Genomic DNA, 23,463 nt, shown 5'->3' with positions numbered 1-23,463 from the left:
TTATCTTGAAGGAATCCAACACTCTCAAATTTAATGGGTTTTGAGTAATATGGAATATGAAAGGACACACCCTTGTCATATCCAAGACCATTTTTGTGCTTATTTTTGATAAGCTCTTCCCAAGGTTTGATGACGGGCTTAGAAATGGAAACTAAGCTTTTGCAAATTTATGAAAACTTTCTCCTAATATGGGAATTTGGTGTGAATCAACTTCAATCTCAGTGATATGATTAGTTTCTAGTTATTGATGGAATTCTATTTCAAAATCAAATAGAGGATTGTTCTAAACAAAAACTAGTTCAAAATGACAACTCTTTTGTTGAAGTTCATCTCACTACAACTGAGCTTCTAGTTGCAAAAAATCAATCTTGTCATGTGCATTTTGCAAACATATTTGCATGTCTTTGACAATGGTTTTGTCAATCATCACTGTATTTTCAGTAGTAGAATGTATTCAAGTATTTAGTAACTCTAATACTCCATAAATTATTTTCATTTTTTCAATAAAGAAAACTCTGTAAATGAGGAATGTGAGGTTCAATTGAAAATGCACTGATTTAACTTATTTTCAAAGATATTAGAAGATGCTCCAATTCTGATTTGCACCAAGGTATGAATCAATGGTGAAATCATACAATATTGGAGTAAGGGTATTGTTAGGAGATTTCGACACATAGGAAATAGTTAAGTACAACTTGGTCTAGTATAGAGTTAGGTATAGAGTTAGGTAAAGTGTGTTTCTTTACCGTTGTACATTTTGTAACTTACAATCCGACGGTCACGATATGTAGTGATCTGACGGTTCACTCTCTCCTCGGTATTACCGACACTTGATCCATGGCTTGACACCCGATTGGTCCATGAGTTCTATTTAAAGCGCATGGAGGGTCATTGTTCGGGTAATCCGTGCATGAGAGAAGCTTATGTAAATTTTCATTCTTTGATTACTAAATTACCTGAAGTGGCCGCGTTGGCTCAGGCTGTGGACTGTTTCCCTCTTTGAGGGTTTTAACCACGTCAAAAATACTGGTGTATTGATCTGTGATCTGGTTGTGAGCGGTATCCTTTTGGTGTTCTTTCTGAGGAACTTACCCTGTAAATTCCTACATGGTATCGGAGCTATTTGAGGGCCGCGTCCGTTAGTGATCCAAATCTAAAGCTGGTAGAACTGCATCCGACTGCCGTTTCCTAGATCTGTTGTTTCTGACTGCTTTCGGGCCGAGAGGACTGCTCTGTTGTGTTTGGAGCATCTGTTCTAGTGAGGAACCCCTTTCGTTTCATGCGAAAAGGTTTCCGGTAGCCCTAGCTACGTCATTTTTAAGATCTGGAGGTATACAGTCTTTATTTGTAGTTTACTGTTATTTTCTCTCTGCTTATTCTGGTTTCAGTTTATTTAGTTTTTTTTTAACCGGATCTATACCTTTCATTTCTGCGTATGCTCTTTGCCCTACGACTCTGTGCGATCTGGGCAAATCAGAAACAGAAAGGAAGGATTTTTCTCATGCGTATGCTCTTTTCCCTGCACCTTAGTGTGATCTTGGAAAATCAGAAACATTGAGAAAAATATTTAGTTTTTCGGCTAAAGCTAACTTTGAGCCGCAAGGTTCAATTTTTGAAAATATTTAGTTTTTTGGGTAAAGCTAACTTCGAGCCATAAGGTTCGTTTTCTTTGCATGTCCGTGTTGGGTTTTGTGTTTTTTGTTTTGTAGGGAAAAAGAGTTTTGTCAAAGCAAGCACGCAACCTAAGGCCCCCCCCTCTCTCTCTCTCTCTTTCTCTCTCTCTCTCTCTCTCTCTCTCTCTCTCAAATTTTTTGTATAGATCAATTGGTTCAAAGCTATTTTAAGAGAGTAGAGGTCTTGGGTTCAAGTCTCCATTGTGTGGGGGCGGACTTTTTCATTTCCGCACATTCCCGCACTTCGTCGGCAACTTCAACAACTTTTTTCAAAAAGCCATAACTTCTTCATCCGGAAGCCTTTTTCAGAGCAGTTTTTTTTAAACCAGCCTAATTTTTCGAGATCTATCCATTGGAACACTTACTTTCAGCATCTTTAGCTTCAGTTTCTGTTGAAATGGAAAGTCAATACCAAGTTACCCTTGACAGCACCAACTACTTCCAATGGTTGTCCTACATGGAGGATTTACATAGAAGTAAAGGTCTCTACCGAATAACCACAGGCCAAGAAAAGAAACCGAAAGATGAAGACAAGGCTGCTAAATGGGAAAATAGACAAGATCAAGCACGTAGTTTGATAGGGATGTCTATTTCTCCAGATCTTAGATTCCATATTGCAGAACTTGAAACTCCTCATGAATCAATGGAACAAATCAATAAAGTTTTTGGGATTAAAAATGAAATTAGAGCCCATCAACTTGAAAATGAGTTGCTTACATTGGACCCTAATAATTTTTCTTGCATTGAATATTTCTTGTCTAATTTCAAGACCCTTAGATATCTTTTGGAAGGTGTTAAGGTTAAGAAAGAAGATAGTAACCTTATTTATTCCATCCTTACTAAGTTGGGACCAGCCTACTCTGTATTTGTTTCCACCTTCCATTCTACAAGGGAAGCCTTCATTTCTCAAGGAAAAGACTATAAGCCTCCTTCCTTTGACTCTTTTTGTGATTCTTTAATAAGAGAACAAGAAAAACTCTTACACCTTGGTCTTCTTAATCTTGGAAACTCTTCCAAGAAAGCGTTAGCCGCCCAACAGCAACCAAATTCAAAGAATCCTAAGAAGTCATATCCTAAAAAGAATGGTCCTAAACCAAACAAGGGTCCTAAGCAAACTCAGCCTCAAAATGAAAGATCATTTCAGCAAAATGATAAGACCAATAAAAACAAATGGAAGAAGACTGACAAACATTACAACTTTTGTAATCGAGATGGCCACTTAGAATCAAAATGCTTTAAAAGGATGGAAGCCTTGGAAGCAGCAATGAAGAAGCATAACATCCATTTTGGGCAATCTTCAACTTCAACTTCATCTTCAGGAATGGAACTTTCTGCAGGTGGTTGTCAAGCATCTCGATCTGGTTATGCATTAAATGTATCTTCTTCTTCTCATTCTCATGAGTGGCTCATTGATTCTGGAGCTTCTTATCACATGGCCAAAAAGAAAGCCATGTTTTCTTCTTTAAATGATTGTAACACCAAAAATATATATGTTGGTGATGATAGATCTCTTAATGTTGTAGGGACTGGAACTGTTCATCTAGACAATGGTCAGTTTAATGGTGTATTATGTGTTCCAACCTTATCCTGCAACCTTCTATCTGTATATCAGATAACTCATTCAGGTGAAGGTAAAATCGTTGAATTTTCACCTCATGATGTTGTAATCAAGGACTTAAAAGATCCTAAACAGATTTTGGCTACTGGCATTGCTGATGATTCTACAAGGTTGTATAAGTTTCACAACTTTGGGTCATCAAATCTTCCCTCAGTATTTGTTGCTCATAACGGTGAAGTGAGCAAACTTTGGCATGAGCGATTTGGTCACTTAAACTATCGCTCCCTTCAGCATCTATGTAAAGAAAATATGGTGACAGGTCTTCCTATGGTATCTTGCAGAGATGGTGTTTGTTCTGGATGTGTACTCGGAAAACATCATCGGGACAGTTTTGAAAAACGTGCCTCTTGGCACGCCTCAGCCCCTTTACAGCTTGTGCATAGTGATTTATGTGGTCCACTTCCTGTTGCTTCATTCTCTGGCTGCAAGTATTTCTTAACTTTCATTGATGATTTCTCCAGATGCACTTGGGTATACTTCTTAAAACTCAAGAGTGAAGTATTTAACACATTTTTGGTCTTCAAGGCCTTTGTTGAAAAACAATCTGGACATCAAATTCTTAAGTTAAGATCTGATAATGGCGGAGAATATGTTAAAAACACATTCATCAACTATTGCACTGAGAATGGAATTCAAATGCAACATACTGTTCCATATACTCCACAACAAAATGGTGTAGCTGAAAGGAAGAATCGCACCTTAAAGGAAATGGCTAATTGTATGCTACAATCTAAAGGACTTGGTCTTAGTTTTTGGGCAGAAGCAATTAACTGTGCAAATTATATAATAAATCGCACTCCTACTAAGGTTCTAAAGAATATCACTCCAGAAGAAGCATGGAGTTCAATTAAACCAGATGTAAGTCACTTTCATGTTTTTGGAAGTGAAGCATGGGCCCATATTCCAGATGAAAAGCATAAAGCTTTAGAACCTAAGAGTGAAAAATGTACCTTTGTTGGATATTCTGAAGATGTAAAAGGCTATAGACTTATTCCATTTAAGTCCAAAAATGTTATCATTAGAAAAGATGTAAAATTTGATGAAAATATATCGGCCTGCGAGCCTAGTCCGGCGGATGTGCCACCTCTCTCTATCTCTTCTAGTTTTGAAAACATTTCTTCTTCAGATGATGAAAGTGAGGATGACAATCCTCCCCCACCATCTCAGGATCCTCCTTCAGCTCCTGAGCTTCCAAAATGGGTTCGTGCTACTCGAGATGCAGCAGGTGATCTTGCTGGTGAACCTACAGATCAGCGACGCACACGTTCTCAGTTCGAGAGAGCCTCTTCTTTACTGGCTCAAGCTCCAGTAAATTATGATCCTCACACCTTTGCAGAAGCTTCAGGCCATCCAGATTGGGAAGTAGCTATGAATGAAGAATATCATTCATTATTGGAAAATGATACATGGGATCTTGTTCCTTTACCAAAGGGACGAAAACTTGTTAGATGCAAATGGGTTTACAGAACCAAGTATGGACCAGATGGGAAAGTTGATAAACATAAAGCTCGTCTTGTTGCTAAGGGCTTTTCACAGGTTGAAGGCATTGACTACACTGAAACCTTCTCCCCTATTGCCAAAATGAACTCTATCCGCCTTGTTCTTTCCCTTGCTGCCTCTTTCAAATGGGAAGTCCATCAGATGGATGTTAAATCTGCCTTCTTGCATGGGGACTTGCATGAAGAAATCTATATGGAACAACCCATTGCCTTCATACAAACAGAATCTAGCCTTGTTTGTCGACTTAAGAAATCCCTTTATGGTTTCAAGCAAGCTCCTCGGGCTTGGTATTCCAAAATGGATAGCTTTCTTTTAGAATCTGGCTTTTCTAGGTGTCATTCTGACAATACTGTCTACACCAAGAAAGTGGGCAACTCTCTTATCATCCTTGTTCTTTATGTTGATGATCTTATCCTTACTGGTAGTGATCCCAACCTTATAAACCATGTGAAGTCTAGCCTCAAAAGGAAATTTGAAATGACAGACTTAGGACACTTACACTATTTTCTCGGTCTTCAAGTCTTGCAATCCAAGGAGGGTATTTCCCTTTCCCAGTCCAAGTATGCTTGTGATATTCTACGCCATTTTCACATGGAAGACTGTAAGACAGCCCCTTCTCCCTTTCAGTCTGGAGTCAAAATCTCAGTCACTTGTACTTCTCCTGAAGTTGATTCTACCTTATACCGTCAACTTGTAGGAAAACTTTTGTATCTAACCCATACTCGTCCTGATCTTTGCTGTTGGCCTTGTTGCTCGGTTGATGCAAAACCCCCGTGAAAGTCATTGGAAAGCAGCTAAAAGAATACTTCGTTATGTTCGAGGTACAGTTCAGTTTGGGATTCATTACAGTGCCGAAGCAGCTCCTCTATTGGTTGGTTTCACTGATTTTGATTGGGCTGGTGACCCTGATGATCGGAAGTCTACTACCAGTTATGTGTTCACTCTTGGTTCAGGACCTATTACATGGGCTTGTAAGAAACAAGCTGCCATTTCTCTTTCATCAGTAGAAGCAGAGTATCGTGGTGCCGTAGAAGCTAGTAAGGAAGCCTTGTGGCTTCGTCAGATCCTGTCAGAATTTGGCTTTCAGCAGCAGCATCCGACTACACTTTGGTGTGATAATCAAAGTGCCATTCAGCTATGCAAAGATCCAGTTCAACATCAGCGCAGCAAACACATTGAACTGCACATGCACTTCATCAGAAAGCTCATTCACGACCATGTTCTTGAAGTGCAATATTGTTCAACAGATGATCAAGTTGCAGACATCTTCACAAAGGCTCTCACAGAGGCGAAGTTCACTAAACTTCGATTTATGGTTGGAGTTCAGGAAGTTGTCACTAAGGGGGGATAGGCTCTAGTGCCTCCTTCCTTCTCCTATTGTGTCATATTTGTAAATCCTTCAATCCTATCTCAAGTTGTTCTTAAGGGGGGATGTTAGGATATTCTGACACATAGGAAATAGTTAAGTACAACTTGGTCTAGTATAGAGTTAGGTATAGAGTTAGGTAAAGTGTGTTTCTTTACCGTTGTACATTTTGTAACTTATAATCCGACGGTCACGATATGTAGTGATCTGACGGTTCACTCTCTCCTCGGTATTACCGACACTTGATCCGTGGCTTGACACCCAATTGGTCCATGAGTTCTATTTAAAGCGCATGGAGGGTCATTGTTCGGGTAATCCGTGCATGAGAGAAGCTTATGTAAATTTTCATTCTTTGATTAATAAATTGCCTGAGGTGGCCACGTTGGCTCAGGCCGTGGACTGTTTCCCTCTTTTAGGGTTTTAACCACGTCAAAAATACTGGTGTATTGATCTGTGATCTGGTTGTGAGCGGTATCCTTTTGGTGTTCTTTCTGAGGAACTTACCCTGTAAATTCCTACAGGTATAACTTATGTATACTTTAATTCTCTACAAGAGTTCAACACTAAACAAAACAATATCTAGGAAAGTGGCATCCATAATGAGTCTTATATATAGTGCCACAATTGTAGCCACATTGGTGCTATTGTGGTCACACCTTCTCCACACAAGATAACATCATCTTTGTATAAGAGTCCACATATTTCTAGAGATCATTATAAAAATCACAAAATTAACAAGAGATTTGAATAAGGCATGAGAAGGATAGAATATGAACCTTCCAAAACTACACAAACTTCATAACTCCTTTTCACAATTCTTTATATACACACGAATGAAAATAGAGATAATTCGGGTTTTTATGGGTCACTAGAAATAACCAAGTGGCATGTTGGATCATTCTGGATAGAAACCTCTTCACAAAGAAAGAAAATGCAACTTCCAATGAAAATTTGAGATAGTTATGGTTGAAAATGACTGCAACTCCCCACAGGGGGCTTCACTAGTGGAGCAATGCCATAACACGTGGATTCGTATTGGGGTATATTTTGTGAGGAAAAAATGACATAACATATTGGGGGGTATATAAGGGGTAGAGGGTTTTTACATTTTAAGGTATAAAAAATGAAGCCCAAAATTAATGAAAAAATATAAAGGGGTATAAAAAATGTTAATAAAAAAATGGATACCTACAATATCTAGTGAAAGTAGGGGTTTTTAAATTGGGAAGGTGTATTGTGTTTGTATGGGTAGGGGGTTAAATAATGTGATTTTTAGAGGAATTTTCCAATATGTAGTCAAATTAAGGGTATTGTTTTATATGCCAAGAATGCACATGATATGTCAGAGGTTCATTGAGTGAATCCCCGTTGCAACTCCCTCACATTTATAACTAATTTGCATTCCCAAATAGGCCTAACGAGGAATGCAGGTCGAAAAAATTTATAGATGAAATGTTCACTGAATAGAGCTTGAGCGATCATTACAAGGAGAGGGAAGAAAACACTAAGAATGGACAATGGAACAATGTGTAGAGGGTTGAGGCATTACAATTTTAGACTAAGAAAATTCCAAAACAAGGAGCAACAATGGTCATTGAAAAGAAAACATGACAAATAAATATGACAGTGCACAACCTCACTGACTGGTGGTGAATAATTTGGAAGAGCCCTCAACTAGAACCATCCTTCATTAGACCTCATTCATCTTCTCATAGAAACATGTTTGTCAATGATTGTTCTCGCAACACTCTTTCTATTAGTCTTTGTTCCTTTTTTGTTACAAAGTACACTTGATAGTAAAAATGTGGCACAATTATGTAAATTCCATAGTCGATGGACAGTAATCTGGGCACTTCAACTCCTTAGGACAAAGCCCCAACAACAAAATAGAAGGAGGGTGTTAAAAAATGTAGCAAGAAAGGCTCAATTTGACTTTAGTCTTATTCAAATTGAGTAAATTGAATTTCCACATTAGCAGGACAGCTTGAATTAGGGGAATTTTGAGGTCTAAATGGGCCTCCTAAGAAAAATGTGACAACCAAAATAAACTTTATAAGAACCAACATGATTCAAGATGATGATGTCCACCATGGGGGATGATTCATCATTTTTGGAGTAAAAAAAGAAAAATAATAAAATAATAAAACTACTTTTTCAACTCGTATTTTCAACTTATGTCCCTATGGTTTTACTCAAATTTCAAGCGGGAGTACTCGTTGGATGAAAAATTTATTTTTTCATCCAAGGAGTACCCATGTTGCATACTTTCAATGGACCCTGCTACACAAAAAATGAGAAATACATGAAAAAACATGATTGCTTTCACATTTTTCATGCATTTCTCATTTTTCATGTAGGAGGGTCCATTGAAATTATGCAACATGGGTACTCCTAGGATGAGGAATCAAATTTTGCATCCAGCGAGTGTTTTTTCTCGAAATTTGAGTAAACCCATAGGGAGATAAGTTGAAAATATGAGTTGAAAAAATAGTTTTTTTCCTTTTCCCCTCTAAAATTTGATGATGTAATCTAATCTTATTTGATTATTTCCACTATTATTTTAAATTTCCTTAGGAGGCCCATTTTCGACCTAAAAATTCCCCTAATGGAGGCAATTAACTAGTGTGACATGGCTCTTGTCACTCGATTAGCTCAGTAAATTCAAGGTAGGGGCTTGGAGTTCAGTCATGCTTGTGTTGATTTCTAAAATTTAGCAATCTAGTCCAATTATTTTCAGTTGTGTTTAGGTAATTGACCTCTAACTATTGATAGAGTCAATTGAAGAACATTTTTGCAGTGGAATTCGAATTTCTTAGCTGAGGTGGAGTTAAGGCTAGTGTAACATGAGTTGTATACTAGTTGAGTTTACAGTTGTTGCATAAGGAGATCATTTCCTTGGGATTTTCTCAAGGATATAGGGACTTCCCTATTGTTTAGTAGCCCAAAATAGCTCATGCATGCATGGAATTCGAATTTCTTAGCTGAGGTGGAGTTAAGGCTAGTGTAACATGAGTTGTATATTAGTTGAGTTTACAGTTGTTGCATAAGGAGATTATTTCCTTGGGAATTTCTCAAGGAAATAGGGACTTCCCTATTGTTTAGTAGCTCAAATTTAAAAAAAAAATGAATCACATACATAAAAAAAATGAATCACAAAAGGAAACAAAAATGGTTGATTTTCCCTTTGTCAAACTAATATGTGAAACGATCAACAAAAAACATTTTGTGAGGTTTTTGTGTATGATAAAAATCCCATAAAGACCTAAATGTCTCATCTTCTCAAATAGTAAATGTGCCTTAGAATATTTCATAGTGGGATGTTGGGGCTGTTGGGGCTGTTGAAGCTTATGCTGTGTTTTTAGCTTTATTTATTAGATATATCATTATCGGGGGTTCACCTCAATGAAACTTGTTTACATTCTTTACCCCCCGTAAAGTCTAAAAGACATGAAGTATTTATTTATTTCATAGCCGAATCGCAAAAGAAACAAGTGTTAAAGTGTTAAAGGGCTGGACCCAAAAGGTATATACATCGTGGTTTAAAGTCCCGTTAGGTCTGCCGCACCATAGAGCTATGGATGTTGGGTTCCGCCGATTGCGACTTGCGATGGTGGACTCGAAATATATATATTTTGTTGTAAAGTCCTGGTGGGTCCGCGATCATCACATAACACTTTATATATATGTATATGGTATGTCGATTGTGATTTGCGACAGGTCGGATCCAATATTTTATATATGATATGCTTTATAAGTCCAATAGGTCCGCAATATCGCAAGATTTGAGTTCAAGCACCAATTGAAAACGCCGATTGTGATTTGCAATGGCTATCCGGACCCGAAAACTATATATTGTGTTTTATAATTCCGGCGGGTCCGTAACGCTTACAAAAAGGCGGATTTAAAGTTACAAGTGGGATTTCGGGTGGAGCAAAAATGGTAAGTGGTTTTTAGTGGAGCTCACCTGATCCCACTTATCGTTCGACATGTAACAGCTGGGTGGAGAGATAAAACTGCCCATTTTGGGTGGGTATTCTCCGGGCTTATGTCCCACCTGAAATCTTTGTAGACAGTCTGATCCACTAAGCGCAGATCTATGGTGGGGATCTATCGGATAAATTTGTTGCCTAGAGAACTCTGCAGAGGCTTTGAAAAGTGCAGAAAAGGTATGCTATGCATGCTTTATGGGTATGTTCATTATAGATGGTTTATAATGAATTTAGCGTGGATATAAGGGTTTATAGGTAAAGACCATGGTATAACAAATGTTAAGGAGTGACTTAAGTGGGCATATATATATTTGGGTTAATAAAAGGATATTGAAGGTTTAGAAGGGTCGATTGAGTCCCGATAAGTGAATGTGACTAAGGGTTAGTCTATGTTGGGTTTAATAAATCATTCTGCATATGGATTTATGAAAGGGGCCTTAACCATTATGGATTAAAAGTTTGACTCAGACGATCATTAAAGACACAGGTCCCGATACATGCATAAGTCCAAGTTTACACAGGTCAACACAGTTCATTACAGCTAAAGTGAATTAAAGATCATTTAGGGCATTTACAGAGGAACTCGACAACGAACTAACAGAGTAAGCCAACATTTATCTCCTCTTCTGAATTCAATTATGTTCATGTTATTTCATGTTCTTTGAGGTGTCTTTTACCCCCTATAAAATTCTGTAATAGTTTTTACTTTATATAGTTAGAGAAGAAGTTAAATAATTTGGGCAGTTTCAGAAATTAACAGCTATTCCACAATGTATAAAAAGATGAAAATTTACAAAGAAAGGGAGGGTTGTTGGAATTTTGGGGAGAACCCAGAGACTAGGCCACTGTATTCTTGATATAATTGTTGATTAATGAAAGAATCATAAGTTTCCATGAATTGTTGGGTATAATTTTGTAACCCTGTATGTTATGTGTCATCTTATGTTTTCTTCTTTCAAGTATAGTAATGAAGTTGTAAGTCTTTATTTTCTTATGTAGATAAAGTTAAAATTCCTTAAAAGAGTGCTCCTATACTTGAATTTTTCACCTTCCTTTCTAATTTATAGATAATAATTTCTGTGAAAGACCAACATATTATCTTTAACTTCTCCAAGAGTCACAAATAGTAGTTTCTCTGTTAAACAGCATATTGTCTATAATTCAGTTCTCAGTTTCATAATTCTTCTAAGTTATGGATAGTAGTTTTTGTGAAATATCAGCATATTATCTTTAACTTCTCCTTCAAGCATTCTTCATTCATCATTTATATCTAGCAACAAATGGCATTCTCATATGTTTTGGTCATACATGTATAAAGGGTTAAAGACCAAGTTCTCCAGGTCCTTCATTTGAGGATACAACAAACAACAAAGTGACAGTAAATAATATTCATTAATGTCTTAAGCACAATTTCTCTATAGCCAGGAAATTGGTTTCTTAAGGTACAACATTAATTGGTGCCGTTGTTGGGGAGAGAAAACAAGAACACTTTTCCTGGGTTTTCAATATTTTCCTCTGGTTGTTCAGTGAGGAGGAAATATTTGGCTGTTTTGAATCAAAGCAATAACTCTGGCTTCAAGAAGACCCCATACAAGATCAGACACTTCACAACATAAGGTTCAAGCTCTTTCAGATCCTAAAAGGTTGGTTTCTAGGAGGGTTAGGAAGTCTAAGATCCCAATTACACCAATTCCTACATGTCTACATCAGGAAACAACTTATACGAACATCTGATAAAGAGTCATATCTTTCATCATCTTCATTTCAGGAACCTAGTTGTCAAGACCAATCTTCTAAGTCTGTTACTTTTCATTTACCTACTATAATCATTCAACCTCAACCAATAGCTACATTACCACCTCTGCACATTCCATTTACCTCTCAATCAGGTTCCACATGTGTTGGTAATCAAAGTTCAATAAACATGGCAGTACCTGCATTCTTGATGAATAGATATGCACCTCTTCAATTGCCACAACCGTTAAATCAAATGCCATAGGATTACCTCAAAAGTCTTCCTTGTTTTACAGGGGAAGATGAACAAACTGCAGAGAGTCATGTGTTAGTATTTTGCAATTTTGCAGAAAACAAAGATGTTGAACATGTAGATGTTGCTCCAAGACTTTTTGTTCAGTCCTTGGATGGAGAAGCAAGGAAATGGTAGAAAGGACTTCCCAATAATAGTATTCCTTCTTGGGAAGAGATGGAATGTTTGTTTATTTAGAGATGGGGAGGAAAAAGAAACCATGGGTATTCATTAACAAAGTTTAATGCCATAAAGAAAAAGTTTGATGAAACTATGGTTGAATTTGTCAGAAGATTCAACAAATTGTATAATAGTCTCCCAGCAGAGATTAAGCCTCCTCCTGTTGGTGCAAAAGTAACTTTTGCAGGGCCTTTTGAATCAAATTTTGGATTCACATTAAGGGAAATAAGAGCTCCAACCCTTGATCAGATCCAAACAGATGTATTAGAGACAGAAGCAAATCTGGAGGCTGTAGGAAAAGCACCAGAAACAAAACCTATCCAAGACAAGGGAAAGGCAAAGATGGAATCCTCTCAAAGTCAAGCATTGGAGGATATGTGTGATGCAATTAAAATTTTGTCAGATAAAGTAAATAAATTAGAGTTAGAAAACAAGAATTTTCAGAAGAAAACATAGTATAATAAGAACTTTAATCCCCAATACAGAAGACAACCTTTGCAAACCTTGCAAAGGGAAAGAAAAGATCAAGAAATTAAAGCACCATTATATATAGAGGCAGATCCTATTGAAAAACAAGAGCATCTCGAAGATCAAATTTTTACATTATATGGAGTGGATGAAGATGAACTTGGTATCGAAGAAGAAGAGTATGAATATGATGAAACATATGCCATTCATAATAAAATTGATGGATATTGGAAACATTTCTCTATTTTTATGCAAGCTGAAATACATAAGAAATATGACCTAAGATCTAGGAAAAGATCAAGTAATCAAGAAAATGAAAGTGAGCAGCAAGTTTCAACTTCCTCACCAAAGGCAACTCCACAAGAATCTCAGCCTGCAAAACAAGTAAATAAAGGAAAGCAGCAACAGAATGCAAATGGCAAGACATAGACACTTCAAGGTGAGTCTTCTCAGGATCAAACTGGAAAAATTCCTTTGGCGAGACTTGTTCAAATTCCTCAAGTAATCCTAGTCATGAAAAAAGGTGAGGAGGAGAATGAAAGGACTGCTAAACAGGGTCACTTGTTTAGTCTTACTAAGGAGTTGGAAAAGGTAAGAATTCAAGTTCCTCTTACAAAATTGACAAAAATACCTATTTATCAAAAGGAGATTGCTGAGTTTGTTAGTTTGAAAGAAAATGAGATTATAAATGACACTATAAATCTGCAGGAAGACAAACCAGTAGTGGTTTTTGGTCCACATGTAGAGGAAGTAGACCCTTCAATACCTCCATTTTATATGTCCTTATTGGTCCATGACTTCCTCTTACATAATTTTATGTTTGATTCAGGAGCTTCACACAATCTTATGCCTTTGTCAGTAATGAAGCAACTAGATCTACAAGTTACCAAACCCTATAGGGACTTGTATTCTTTTGATTTGATCAAAGTCAGGTGCCTAGGGGTTATTAAGGATCTGACAGTGTCACTAGCCCAAATTATAGCTAGAAGCTTGGTCATGTATGTAGTAGCATATATCCCTGCTAGATTTAGAATGTTTCTATCTAGGTCCTGGGGGGTTAAATTGGGTGGTGTTTTAAAACTGGATTTTACATATTCTGTTATACCAATTTTTGGTGGGGAAGAGAGGAGATTGTACATAGAAACTAGATTTGTAAAAACAATTACAATAAATGGAGCAAGTAATTCACCTGTATATATCCAAGAGAAGGATGACTTTGCTTGTTTCACACTGTATGATAATGTAGAGATGGCTGAAGATAATCAGAAGCAGCTTTCTTGAGCCAATGTAATTACAAAGCTACAAACTGAAGGAGTGTGGAAATGCTTCTTTGTTGGAGCTTATTCCAAGGAAGGAACAGGTGTTGGTTTTATTTTAATTGCGCCTGGAGGTAGTATGTTCCCTTTTTCTTTCAAATTAGAGTTTGAGGCAACAAACAATGTGGCAGAATATGAGTCCTTTATTATTGCTCTACAAACAGCTAAACAGATGGGAGTTAAGTCAGTGTCCGCTTTTGGAGATTCAGAGATGATTATCAAGCAAATGAAAAATCATTTCCAAACAAAGAACCCTAGGCTTAGGGTATACAAAAATGAGGTATGGGATTTGATTGAGAATTTTTTTGAAGCTTTTAACATTTAATTTGTTCCAAGAAATGAGAATATATTAGAAAATTCATTGGTTGTGGCTGCTAGTACTTTCAAGTTTCCTATTAATCCAAGACTAAGATATGAGGTAGGGATGAGACACAGACCCTTTATTCCTGATAATGTTAAAAATTGGCAAGCTTTTGAAGATGATTAGCAGATTAATTTTTTTTACTATAGTTGAGGAGTTTCAGAGCATAGAAATTGATCAGGATAAAGCAGAAACAATAGAAGTTGTAGAAATCAATGGTTCAAAAGATGTAATAACTAATCCGAAGATTTTTCAATTGAAGGATAATATTTTGCCAAAGGGACTTATTCCTCTTGAAAGGCTTTCTAACCCCAACGATGTGGTTGTTGACTCAGGGATGGTTTCATAGGATAAACACATTCAGGATCACTATATTGGAAATCAGGAGAAACTCAGAATGAATTGTTTTTTCAAGATTCACTGGTAGAATGGTTCTAGATTAAGCACCCAAATGCTAACCTGGTACCATTGGAAGATTGACTTCACCTGATGGAGATCAATCATGTACATATGTAGGAACTTGTACATAAATAAGCTCAAGTGTTGAGCATTTGGTTTCCAGTTGCAGTTCTTCAGTTTAATCATTAGTTGATGAATAAGGGTGACTTTCCCAGTTGGAAACTGGTTTGCAGAGGTGTCATACTTCAAGATTGTCAGGTTTTAGTTGTCAAATTTCAGGGTTTTCACAGTTTTGGACTCCATGCCCAACTAAGGCTACTGATCTATGATTCTCAATACTTTGCTATCAAAGCGCAAGAATTTTATCACTGCAGATATTGGCGTGGGTTCACTGTACAAAATTTTCACACATTTAAGTTTGGTGAAGCAATATATGACTCCATGCCCAATGGATAAGGCACTGATCTGCGGTTCTTAGTGCTTCTGCGGCAGAAGCACTATCCCTAGTTGGAGCTAGATGCTATAGCGTATGTTGTGTTTTTAGCTTTGTTTATTAGATATATCATTATCGGGGATTCAACTCAATGAAACTTCTTTACATTCTTTACCCCCCACAAAGTCTAAAAAACATGAATTATTTATTTATTTCATAGTGGACACACAAAAGAAACAAGTGTTAAAGTGTTAAAAGGATAGACCCGAAAGGTATATGCATCTTGGTTTAAAGTCCTGTCGGGTCCGCCACACCGTAGAGCTATGGACGTTGGGTTCTGTCGATTGCGACTTGTGATGGCAGACATGAAATATATATATATATATATGTTGTTGTAAAGTCCTGGCGGGTCCTTGATCATCGCATAACGCTTTATATATATGTACATGGTATGCCGATTGCGATTTACAACGGGCCGGATACGATAGTTTATATATGTTATGCTTTATAAGTCCGGTGGGTCTGCAATATCGCAAGGTTTGAGTTCAAGCACTAATTGAAAACGTTGATTGTGATTTGCGACGACGATCTAGACCCAAAAAGTATATATTGTGTTTTATAATTCCGGTGGGTCTGCAAGGCGTACAAAAATGTGGATTTAAAGTTACAAGTAGGATTTCAGGTGGAGAAAAAATGGTAAGTGGTTTTTAGTGGACCTCACCCGATCCCACTTATCGTTCGACAATTAGCAGCTGGGTGGAGAGAGAAAACCGCCCATTTCGGGCGGGTATTCTCTGGGCTTATGTCCCACCCGAAATATTTGTAGACTGTCTGATCCACTAAGCGCAGATCTACAGTGGGGATCTCTCAGGAAAATATGTTGTCTAGAGAACTGTGCAGAGGCTTTGAAAAGTGTGGAAAAGGTATGCTATGCATGCTTTATGGGTATGTTCATTATAGATGGTTTATGTTGGAAATAATACTGAGAGGGGGGATGAATCAGTATTATCTAACTCTTTTTACAAATCTTCCTTATTTGTTCCTTGAATTATTTTTGCATGTCAGTACCATATTATAATGAACATGAACAAAGAAAACAGATAGTCACACCAAAGAACACAAGATGTAAGGTGGAAACCCAATGTGGGTGAAAACCACCTGCTGCAATATGTCTCTATCTTCTTTCAAATTAGAAACTCCTTTTACAATGGTTATGTACTGGTGCAGTCATTTACCAGTACGCAGGCTGCAACCTGCAGAGAGCTACAACTCTCTCTCTCGTTTTCCAGTCTCTCCTGGAAGGGAGCTACAACCCCCTACTTCTTTTCTTACAAGGACCACTTTTCATAAATTTTCAAACTGGATCCATAAGCATCAAATGATCATCAAGTATAAGAGAATCACCCAGTCAACTGTAGTAACCAGATCAACAATAATAGGACCAAACCCAGAACACAGCAATGATAAACAAAGATTTTAAGAGAAGTAAGCAGCTTCACCCATGTACTGCCTGCTTACAGTACGCACCCTGCTCAACTGCTCGCCTGCTTACGTACGCACCCTGCTCAACTGCTCGCCTGCTTACGTACGCACCCTGCTCAACTGCTCGCCTGCTTACATACGCACTGTATCCATTGAACTGCCTGCGGACCTCCGCACCTGCAACCCTTCTGTGCCTGCGTACCGACGCACCTGAAACGCTTCGTTCCTGCGTATGTACGCACTTTTCTTTCACTATACCTGCGTACCTTCGGGCATAGATGATTTCAAGACTTCAGAAATAACCCAGACAGTCAGATCTACAGATCTGAACATGCGCCGAAGAGATCTCAATCCATCAATAGATTCACCTTATTTAGATCTAGACATACTCCCAAGAGATCATAATATTTCAGATCTAGCCCTCATAAGATATTCAACCCAAAACATGCACAAGCCAAATGATCTCCTTTGCTTTATATAGGAAAGCTCTTCCTTAAATCATGGATTAATACCACGGGCCGACACCATAATAACACAAAACCGTCGGCTAAATACCAAAGGTTAAACATAAGAAACCCCACGTGTGCTTTTCTCTGCCTTGAAATGTGTGCACTGGGGGTACGCACCTCCTGAACGGCTGACCTGCGTATCAGGCCGTGGTCCCTTCACGGTGTACCTGCGGGTATGCACTTTCTGAACTAATCTCCTGCGTACTTCTTAATTTTCAACATATTGAGATCCTTGCCATGGGTGTTGCCATCAAGTACAACATCTGTAACATATAGCCATACCAGAAACATAATGCCAACAATCTCCCCCTTTGGACTTGATGGCAACCTCAAAACTTCAGCTTCATTCTCCCCCTTTGACATCAAGGGCAAAGGGTTATGCTCCCCCTAAGAACATGCTCCCCCTGAATATGAACCAGATCTGCAACGAAGAACCATAATCCACCATGAAAGAGATAGAGACATATTGCAGCTACTTCCAAGATCTCCTTCTGCACATCCTCCATAATGCCAACAATGCATTATATGCTCCCCCTGAACCTGTACCATCAATCAAAAGAGGTTCAGCAATAAGATGATGCATCAACAACCCCCAGCTTTTGCCTGAGGTATTCAAAAGTGTCCCTGGGCAATGGTTTGGTGAGAATATCAGCAACTTGTTCCTTAGAAGGAACATACTCCAACTTGAACTTCTGTTCAAGCACTTGTTCCCGGAGAAAATGATACTTGATTGGTATGTGCTTGGTTTTTGAATGCATAACAGGATTCTTTGAGATGCTGATTGCACTTGTGTTATCACATAAGATGGGGATTGGTGGTGTACAAGTGATTTGAAAATCCTGCAAAGTCTGCATCATCCAAAGGAGTTGGGTGCAACAAGATGCAGCAGCAACATATTCTGCTTCAGCTGTAGACAAGGCAATCGAACTTTGTTTCTTGCTGAACCAAGATACCAGTCTGGAACCCATAAAGAATGCACCACCACTTGTGCTTTTCCTGTCATCCACGCTTCCGGCCCAATCTGCATCTGTATAAGCATGAAGTGTAAGATCTGTATCTCTAGGATACCATAAGCCATAATTTTGAGTCCCTTGAAGATATTTGAAAATTCTCTTCACTGCCTGAAGATGAGTCTCCTTCGGATTTGCCTGAAATCTTCCAACTATTCCAACTGCATGCATGATGTCCGGTCGGGTACCTGTCAAATAAAGTAAACTTCCAATCATAGATCTGTAGGTTGGTTGATGTACTGCTGCAGATTCATCATTTGCACTGAGGCTACATCCTGTGACCATGGGTGTACATACTGGTTTTGCATCTTCCATACCATATTTCTTCAAAATCTGTTTGAGATACTTGGTTTGAGATAAAAAGATTCCTCCTTCTTTTTGTTGGATTTGCAAACCAAGGAAATATGTCAGTTCTCCTAGCAAGGACATTTCAAATTCTTTCTGCATGATGAAGGCAAAGCTTTGACTCATAGCTTCTTCATTGCTCCCAAAAATAATGTCATCTACATACACAACAAGTATTAGCAATTTGTCATTTTCAACTTTTATATAAAGATTGCTATCTGCTGATCCTTTTGAAAAGCCTTGTTGATGAAGATATTTGTCCAAACGGTAGTACCAAGCCCTTGGAGCTTGTTTGAGACCATAGAGAGCCTTTTTCAATCTGCATACAAGATTTGGATCATTTCCAAGAATGAACCCATCTGGCTGTTCAATGTACACTTCTTCTTCCAAGTCTCCATTCAGAAAGGCTGATTTCACGTCCATTTGAAATACTTTGAAGTTTTGAAAACTTGAGAGAGCAAGGAACATTCGGATGGCCTCAAGTCTTGCAACAGGAGCAAAGGTTTCTTCAAAGTCTATTCCTTCTTGCTGCGCATACCCTTTACAAACAAGTCTGGCTTTGTTTCTAATTACTTCTCCATTTTCATTCAATTTATTTTTGAAGACCCATTTTGTTCCGATAACATTCTTATCTTTTGGTCTAGGAACCAGCTCCCAAGTGTTGTTCTTTTCGATCTGCTCAAGTTCTTCATCCATTGCTTTCACCCAACATTCATCTTTGCATGCCTCTTTCACATTTTGTGGTTCAGTAGAGGAGAGTAATGCCAAATAGCTTGAAGCTTCTGCAACTGTTCTTCTTGTTTGTACACCTGCTTCTTTCTGCCCCATAATCTGAGATTCTGGATGATTCTTCTGAACATATCTGGATGGAGTCTTTTCTTCTATTCTTGTTTGCTCCTCTGGTTCTTCTTGAGGTTCTTCTTCTTCATCATTTTGTCGTTGGGGGTAGCCTTCATCTTCTTCGATGTCTTCATGATGTACTTGCCTAGGAATGTATCCCTTCTCATCAACCACTACATCAATGCTGTCAACAATTCTGCCAAGTCTTTTATTGTAGCATTTGTATGCTTTGCTATGTGGAGAGTAACCAAGAAGAATGCCTTCATCTGCTCTAGGTTCAAGTTTGCCAAGCTGCTCATCAGTATTCTTGATATAGCATTTGCTCCCAAAGATTTTGAAGTGCTTTACCGAAGGAGTCCTACCACTCCAGAGCTCATGAGGAGTTTGAGTGTTGTTCACCCAGACATTTGTTTTGTTGAGAATAACAACCGCAGCATGTGCAGCTTCACCCCAGAAAGTTGCGGGAGTTCCTGACTCATCAAGCATAGCACGAGCCATTTGTTGGACTGTTCTGTTCATTCTTTCCACAACTCCATTTTGCTGAGGAGTTCTTGCTGTAGAGAATTCTCTTCTTATCCCATGTTCTTCACAGAAATCGAAAAATTCATTTGAAGTAAATTCCCCACCTCTGTCGGATCTGAGGCACTTAATTTTGTGACCTGATTCATTTTCAACCAAGGCTTTGAAGGATTTGAATTTTTCGAATGCTTCATCTTTGTGCTTCATAAGTCCTAACCAGACAAACCTGGAGAAATCGTCAATGAATAATATCAAGTATTCTTCTCCTCGAGGTGTTCTTTTCCTGAAAGGACCGCATGTATCTGTATGTACTAGCTCAAGAGGCATGCTAGCTGATCCTTCTTTCTCTGGAAAGTTAGTTCTGGTTTGTTTTCCAAACTGACATGATTTGCATATGGTGTTGTCAGGAATTTTGATATCTGGAAGATCGCGAACTGCCTGATATTTGCATGCTTTCCTTATTTGTGAAAAGCTTAGATGTCCCAACCTCCGATGCCATAACCAGTGCTCATCATCCTTGCTCAGATAGCATTGTTGTTGTCCTTCTTCAAATATGTACAGATTATTTGGAGTTCTTTTGCCTTTGATCACTGTTTTACCTGTATCAAGATCACGAACAAGACATCCATTTGATCTGAATATAACCTCGGTTCTTTGATCACACATCTGGCTGACACTTAGAAGATTATGCTTCAATCCATCAACATACAAAACATTTCCAGCCTTGACCTTTTCTTTTAACTGAGCAATGCCTTTTCCTTTTATAGTTGCAGGAGTATCATTTCCAAAAGATACTTTCTTTCCCTTTTCTAGAGCAGAATAAGACTCAAGTTTTTCTTTATCACCTGTCATATGCTTCGAACATCCACTGTCAATGTACCATAGATTTTCCTGTCCCTCTGCATAAAATGCTATCCCACATCTTTCTGTTTGAGGTTCCTTTATTCTCCATGTTTTGGTGCTTGAGGCTTGTTCCTTTTTCTGCTGAAACCTGCTCCTGCATTCAGAGTCTTCATGACCAAAGTTATTGCAAATAGAACATTCAACTTCATTTTCAAGAACCGAAAAGTTGTTATAGGTCCTTTTTGTAATCCTCATCATACTTCTTTGTTTTTGAGCTTCCCTAGTCATGATCGTTTTATATGCAACACATTGAGCTGCTTTGTGACCAAAGTTATGGCAAGAAAAGCATTGTCCATTGAAGAAACTTCTGCGGTTATTGAATCTACCAGCCAATTGATTGTAATTTCTATTGTCATCTATTCTTGAACCAAATTGAGAAGATTTTACCTGTGGCTGGTTGTAGCTTTTGTTCACCCTTAAGATGGATTGCCCCTGATAGTTTCTGTTTGTAATTCGTCCCTGATGATCTTCATTGTGCTTTTGCTCATTTCTTCTTGCTGCATCAAGATAACTTTTTGAGGTGGATGCTTGAGAAGTTTCTCCATTATAGCCCAGACCTGTCTTGTTTAGTGGAGACCGCTGCACATTGATAATCTCATCCAAAGTTTCAGATCCTTTGACAAACTTAAGATTAATAGCTTTTGTTTTCTCAATCTCTTTTCTAAGACCAACAATTTCACCTTCTAATTTTTCAAGATGTTTTTCTTTTTCATCAATTTGAAATTGTAGAGTATCAATGATCATATTCTTTTCTTCTATACATCTCTTGAGTCTAGTAATTTCATCATAAAGGTTATCCACATCTATAGCATCCATATAATCATCATCTTCAAATGCCATTAACAACTTATATTCATTACCTCGTTCATCTTCATCACTGTTTGATAGACCATCACTATCTTCATGAGTGTAGTAGCTTTTCTTATTTGCATTCTGTTTCTTGTTCCATCTAGCAGGTTCCTTTCCTTTATCCTTATAAGGACATTTTGCAGCATAATGACCTACTCTTCCACAAGAAAAGCATTTAAAAGGTAACTTACCTCTGAACCTTCCAGAACCCCTTTGAAGATTTCTGACAAAATTTGATTCTTCTTCTTCTTCTTCTGGGACGTGGCTTGCTTCATAATAATCTCCTTTGCCTGATGCCTTGAAAGCAGCTTCTCTTCTGTCTGATGGACCTCCCTTTCTCATTTCATAAGCAGTTAGAATTCCATGTAGCTGAGACATAGTAAGGATTCGTAGATTTTCCTTTTCTTCTATTGCAGATACTTTAGATTCAAACTTGGGAGACAATGATCTTAGAACCTTTTCAACCACAATAGCCTCTTTTATTTCTTCACCCAAATTTTTCATACAATTAACAACCTCATCTACCCGAAGAAAATAGTTAGCCACACTTTCATCATTATACATCTTGAGAGTCTCATACTGGATTCTGAGAGTTTGAAGTTTAGCACGTTTTACCTGTTCATCTCCTTCACATCTCGTGACAATTTTGTCCCATATCTCTTTTGCGGATTTATAGTGCATTACCTTCATGAATTCTGATTGGGATATACATCCTAATAGAGTACTGACTGCTTTCGCATTTGTTTCATACTTATTTTTCTCGGCTGCATCTGTAGGAGTGGCTGAAGGAAAAGCGTAGCCTGTCTCTACGATGTCCCAAACTTCTGTACCAAGAGATTGAAGATAGGCAGTAACTCTTACCTTCCAATAATTGAAGTTTGTCCCATCAAAAACCGGTGGCCTGATTGATGCTTCTCTCTCGTAGTTGCTCATGATGAACGATCTACCTTCAAGTGATCAAGCTTCTCTGAAGGACCTACTCTGATACCAATTGTTGGAAATAATACTGAGAGGGGGGGTGAATCAGTATTATCTAACTCTTTTTACAAATCTTCCTTATTTGTTCCTTGAATTATTTTTGCATGTCAGTACCATAAAATAATGAACATGAACAAAGAAAACAGATAGTCACACCAAAGAACACAAGATGTAAGGTGGAAACCCAATGTGGGTGAAAACCACCTACTGCAATATGTCTCTATCTTCTTTCAAATTAGAAACTCCTTTTACAATGGTTATGTACTGGTGCAGTCATTTACCAGTACGTAGGCTGCAACCTGCAGAGAGCTACAACTCTCTCTCTCGTTTTCCAGTCTCTCCTGGAAGGGAGCTACAACCCCCTACTTCTTTTCTTACAAGGACCACTTTTCATAAATTTTCAAACTGGATCCATAAGCATCAAATGATCATCAAGTATAAGAGAATCACCCAGTCAACTGTAGTAACCAGATCAACAATAATAGGACCAAACCCAGAACACAGCAATGATAAACAAAGATTTTAAGAGAAGTAAGCAGCTTCACCCATGTACTGCCTGCTTACAGTACGCACCCTGCTCAACTGCTCACGTGCTTACGTACGCACCCTGCTCAACTGCTCGCCTGCTTACGTAGGCACCCTGCTCAACTGCTCGCCTGCTTACACACGCACTGTATCCATTGAACTGCCTGCGGACCT

This window comes from Pinus tabuliformis, chromosome 9, assembly GCF_031772625.1.
Source record: "Pinus tabuliformis cultivar Carrire ecotype Pingquan chromosome 9, CPIR1, whole genome shotgun sequence".
Classification (NCBI taxonomy): Eukaryota; Viridiplantae; Streptophyta; class Pinopsida; order Pinales; family Pinaceae; genus Pinus; species Pinus tabuliformis.
Note: the sequence above shows the minus strand (reverse complement) of the source record.